Consider the following 6000-nt stretch of genomic DNA (forward strand, 5'->3'; position numbering starts at 1 on the left):
AAAAAATGCCACCTCCTGGGCCACCACGGCCTGAATACGACTAGAAACCCAGCTAGTTGGGCCAGGATTCAGGCCGGCAGAAGGCCCAGCAGGCCCACAGGCAAAGCAGTGTCAAATTAGGCCCATAGGCCTGCAGTTCAGAGGAGTTCGAGAGAGAGAGGAGGCAGCAGTGCTTATAAACAGGTAGTCGACGCTCTCAACTAGCGAGGTGGGACTAAACTCCCACCACCACGCCGCTGTGCAAGGCCATTGGTCCCGGTTGGTGGCACGAACCGGGACCAATGCCACCCTTTGGTCCCGGTTCGTGCCACCAACCGGGACCAATGCCCCCCTTTAGTCCCGGTTGGTGTGTCACCAACCGGGACTAAAGGGTGGCATTGGTACCGGTTTGTGCCACCAACCGGTACCAATGGGTTTGCTATATAAGCCAACACTTGTGAAAATTTCGTCAGTTCTTCGATCCATCCGACGACGCCGCCAGGCTGCCCGAGCTCGCCGTGCCTCTGCCGCGCCCCCGACCACGCCCCGTTGCCCCGCCCCGACCACGCCGCCGTCGCCCTGCCCCCCGACCACGCTGCGCGCCCTCGCTGTGCCTCTGCCGCGCCCCCGACCCGCCCCGTCGACGCCATCGCCCTGCCCCGACCACGCCGCCGTCGCCCCTGCCCCCCGACCACGCCGCGCGCCCTCGCCGTGCCTCTGCCGTGCCCCCGACCCGCCCCGTCGACGCCGTCGCCGCCCTCTGCCCCGTCGACGCCATCGCCCCTGCCCTGACCACGCCGCCGTCGCCCCTGCCCCGACCACGCCGCCGTCGCCGCCCTCTACACCGACGTCGGCGCCGTGCCTCTGCCCCTGCCACGACCACGTCGCACCTCTCCTTGGTCAGGCCGGCGCCGCCCCCCTTGTCCTCTCCTCTGTTTTTTTAACATATTATTATGTTTTTTCCAGATTATATGTATATGTGTGAGTAATGTATGTGTGTATATCTGATTATATGTCCTTTTTTAGATTTTTTGTTCATATATATGATGATTTGTTTTTTGCATTTTTATAAAAATGTATATATGCATGTATGTTCTCTGTGCATATAAAAGTTAGATTTTTAGTACATTTGGGTACATTTTAGGTTAGTTTTATCTATATATGTTCTCTGATTTAGTACATCTTAGGTTAGTTTCATTTTTAGAAAAGTTTTATATATTTAGGAAAAGAAGGAAGAGAAGGAAGAAGGAAGAAGAAGAAAAAGTTTTATATATGCAAAAGTTACATTTTATAAAAGTATTATATATCTAGCTAGGAAGATAATGAAGAAGAAGAAAAAGAAGGAGAGGAAAAAGGAAAATAAGAAGAAGAAAAAAGAAGAAAAAGAAGAGGAGAAGAAGAAAGGAATAGAGGATATGAAGAGAAAATAGAATATTTCTCTTCTTCTCCTCTTTTCTTCTTCTCCTCTTTTTTTTCTTCTTTTTTTCTTCAATCTTCTACTCTATTAATATCTTCTTCTCCTCTTTTTATTTCTTCTTCGTCTTCTTATTTTTTATCGGATATGTCGTTGTCGATATACCCCGTGTCCCGATAACTTCAACACGAGGGGGGGGGTTCGACCTACCCCCTCCCCGATAACATTATTTTCCCATGTATGTATGTCGTCGTTGTCGATATAACCCCCTCCCGGATAACTTCGACCGTGATAACTTATACCACAGGAGCACCCCCGGCCCTCTCGCTCGACCAAAACTCTCGAGGACACCCAAACCCTAGAAAAAAAACGATGTCGGTCTCCTACCCCCTCTCGCCGCGCCCCTACCCTTGAAGCGTTGCCGAGGCCACCCCAAACCCGGAATAAGCTAGGTCTACGTTTGCACTAATATATCCACCTGCTGTCATGTTTGTGTAATAATTGCCATGTTGTAATATTTGTAGAAACAATGGAGCACGGACGAGACGAGGAAGCAGAAGAGGTGTTGGGGGACATAATCTTAGCCGGAGGTGATGTCTTGTCGTATCTTAACGAGAATGATGGTCTGGAAGAACAGGGTGAAGAAGCAGGCTACGGTGATCGAAGAGTGGAGGAGGAAAGACATGATTATGATGGCTCCGGTGACCCAATGCTGGTGCAAGAAGGAGCGACGGCTCCGGTGACCGAACAGAGTCCGGCCAGGTAAATATATTAGTTAAGCCTGTGCTGACTAGCTAATTGATGCATTCATTGTTTTGGTATGTACACATATTAATTAACTCTCGTCTTTCTTCTTTTTTCTAGCCCTCCGGATCGAGCACAACTTCGGTAAAGAGACGAGGCCCGAAGAAAAAGTTGCGCTCGGATGAAAGGTTTGAGATCACAGCAATCGCGCGCGACGGCCAACCGATTGAACCCATCCGGACAAAGGAAGCATTTGCTGCTCAGTGCGGGGTTCTTGTGAGGGACAAGATCCCGATCAACATCCACCAATGGTATAAGCCTAAGAAGGAAGACCCTGAGGTGTCTTATGTCAATGATATGCAGAAAGATGATTTTTGGACTGAGCTGAAGGCAAATTTCACCCTACCGCCAGAGGAGGATCCGGAGAAGCCAGTTAAAGAGCAATTAATCAAGTCTCATGCTCTTAAGAAGATGGCAGACCTATTCAGGAGGTGGAAGAATGAGCTGAAAATGTTTGTCGACAAAGAAGAGACACCAGAATTCACGGCAAATATGAGAAGATCAGAGATCACTGGCCCGCATTTGTGGCCCACAAGACATCGGAAAAGAGTAAGAAGATGTCAGCGACAAACAAGAAAAATGCTGCGAAGAAGAAGCTTCACCATCGCACGGGGTCAGGTGGCTACCTCAAAGCCCGGCCTAAGTGGGCCAAGGCTGAGAATGATCTGCTTGATAAAGGGATCGAACCAGAGACAATGAACTGGCCAGACCGTTGCCGGACTTGGTTCTTCGGGGCTGGCGGAACCTTGGACCCTGTATCAGGGATGTGCGTTTGGACGGACGAGCAAATGAGAATACCAGTCAAGAGGCTTCAGCACTATATCGATGCAGCGCAGCAAGGGACGTTCGTTCCAGACAGAGAGAATGACGAGCTTACAATGGCCCTCGGGAATCCTGAGCACCCTGGACGGACACGAGGCACGCCAGGCTCCGTTCTGTGGAAGGCTGGTTTTCCGGAGGCAGGCGGTTACAAATGCCAGGAGAGGAGGAAAAAAGTGGAGCGGACCCAAATTCAGAAGCTGCACGAAAGGGTTTAAGCGCTAGAGGAACGAGACGTAGCTCGCAGCAAGCGACCTGCCGAAACTACCCCCGAAGCTACCCCGCCATCTCAGCGGAGAAGCAGTGTGGCTTCCACCGAGCTGCTTCAGCCGGAGCATGTCTTGACGGCTCCTGCTAGATACCCCGTGGATGCTATCACGGAGTCTCAACATTGCCACCTTATGATGCAATGGGAGAACTTCAAAGTCAAGGCGGCTGTCGGCTCTGTTCGACCTCCTGAACCCGGCGCAACTTTTCACTGTCGTCCGATTCCAGAAGGATATGCTAGGGTGACGGTGGACGAAATAACGGAGGGATTTGAGGACCTCCAGCTTGACCACCCTACCGGTGAAGGGGAGACTCGGCTGGGTTCTGCTCTGAAGACTCCATGCCTATGGCGGAAGGAGCTCATCAACCTTCCGAACTGGACGCCTCCGCCTCCTCCTCCTCCTCTGGCGAGAAAGGGCACTCCGCCTCCTCCTCCGCCTCCTCCTCCGGCGAGTGATCAGGGCACTCAGCCTCCTTCTCCGGCGCGTGGCGGCACTCCGCCCCCTTCTCCGCCTGTGCCGGCGCGCCCGAGCAGCCAGCCTCCTCCTTCTCCGCCTCGTCAGCAAGGGCGGAAGAGACCCGCCGCCGCTCCGGCTGCTCCGGCGCGTCGTAGTCCTTCTCCTCCGCCTCGTAAGCAAGGAAAGAAGACAGCCGCAGCCGCTCCGTCTGCTCTGCCGGCGTCTAGTAGTACAGCCAGAGGCGGGAGGCAATACAGATTCGGTCCTTCTCTGAAGACTCCAGAGAAGTTACCATACGAGAGGACCCCGGAGGAGAACGCGAAGATCGTGCGAGCCGAAGTGACGAACTTCTTTGAAGGGGTGAAAGCAAAGAAACATCCACCTCCGGAGGAGAAGGTAGATCCGGTGAAAGCGAAGCGCACTCTGGCTGCCCTGACAAAACCACCAAAGTCTCCGCCGAAAGGCAACTATGAGCGCATTATTGCAAAGACATTTGTCGAAGCGGAGCGGTCGGGAAGTACTGTCAGTGATCAAAGGTTAAAAGAACGACGAGCTGGGAATAAAATTGCCCAGCTCGGCGAACAAGCGAACCAATCGTGCCCCCCGCTCAAGGTGTCTAGCGACATCGTCGCTAATGATCCGAGGATGGTGCCCGGTTATAGCAATCTTGGAGATTACCTGCCCGACGATGTACATTATGATTTCTTGGAGGTGGAGGAACACAGATACGGTACGGGAAGCCTCTCGTAAAAGATGAAAGATCTCTAACAACGATGGTGCGAAGATTCCATGATTGGTACATGAAAACCTGCAGAGAGTCTGGGGGGGGGGAATACTTTGACGCTGAGAGTTAAAGAGGAGCATGACCTCGTTGGAATTGAACTGTTGAATGTTCCATTTGAGGAGTTCTTCCAGTTTTTCAATCAAAAGGCCCTCGATAAATCAACGGTCACATGCTACTGTCTGTAAGTAGTACTACTTCTGTCATTAAGTCTCTCTATATAGGTCAGCTCTTTCATTGCATGTATTTATAACTATCCTCACTATATTATGCAGATTGAAGATCGCCGAATTGAAGAAAAGACAAATCGGTGATATTGGGTTCATTAACACAAATCTCATGGATGCAACTGAGGTTAAATATCATGCCAAAAATACCGAGGCCAACTTGCTACGATCGTTGGTAATAAATGAAAACAAAGATATAATAATCTTCAAGTGAGTGTTACTGTCTTGTGCATATTTGGTTTCCCTTATTAGTCCAGGTTAGAGTAATGTAATTGATGACTTATGCATGCGTGCGCAGCTTCCACTATATTCTCCTAGAGATTAAGCTTGAGCAGGGAGTAGTAACCGTCTTAGACTCGAGACGAAAAGATCCCCAGGACTATGCGGACATGACTCAAATGCTCGAGAAGTAAGTTAAATCGATCATTATCCACCATATCAGCAACTTTGTTCATTTCCTGATATCAAGTAATTGTTTTCTTTGTCTGGCAGGGTTTGGAGAAAATTCACCAAAAAAGCTCCGGGACTGCCGAAGAAGCTGCAATTTAGACACCCGAAAGTAAGTACTATAGCAGCATGTTCCGCGCATCTCCTAGTGATTCAAGCGCTAGTTTCATCAATACCATTTAGCATGCTTGCTTATCAGTTTGATTGACCTCTATTTCTTGTAAAGTGGTTGTGGCAGGAACAAGGGAATGATTTCTGTGGATACTACGTTTGCGAGTCCATCCGCCACACGACCTGTGAGCGGGGCTACTCTGACGAACAATATGAAGTGCGTAAGCAATAATATTCACAATTTTATTTTATTACCATCATTTGTGTTGAGTTTCATTTATTCATATATATATGTATTGACCCCCTTCTTCAAATTAGATCTTTCGGATGCGGGATGAACTCCTACCACCAGATCGTATGCGAGCAATTCAAGAGGAATTGGCGGCATTCTTCCTTGACCACGTGATCGCTGAAAACGGAGAATACTATGTGGACCTTGTGTTCATATATAATTAGGAGATTATATTGTAAGAGATAATTATTGTATATATGTAGCCGGTAGTGTCGGATAGATATACGAGAACTTGTTGTTCGACCAATCTCTCGGAGAAGGAGAGGTGGTCGATATCACTTCTCTCTGTATGCATATGTTCATGACGATCTTCTGTTTCCTTCATTTGCTTACTAGCTAGCGTGTTTAGTCCTCTCTATACATATATAGTATGTAGCGTCGACCAAGCACGGAGATAAGAG

The sequence above is a fragment of the Aegilops tauschii genome, chromosome 3 (assembly GCF_002575655.3).
Source record: "Aegilops tauschii subsp. strangulata cultivar AL8/78 chromosome 3, Aet v6.0, whole genome shotgun sequence".
Lineage (NCBI taxonomy): Eukaryota > Viridiplantae > Streptophyta > Magnoliopsida > Poales > Poaceae > Aegilops > Aegilops tauschii.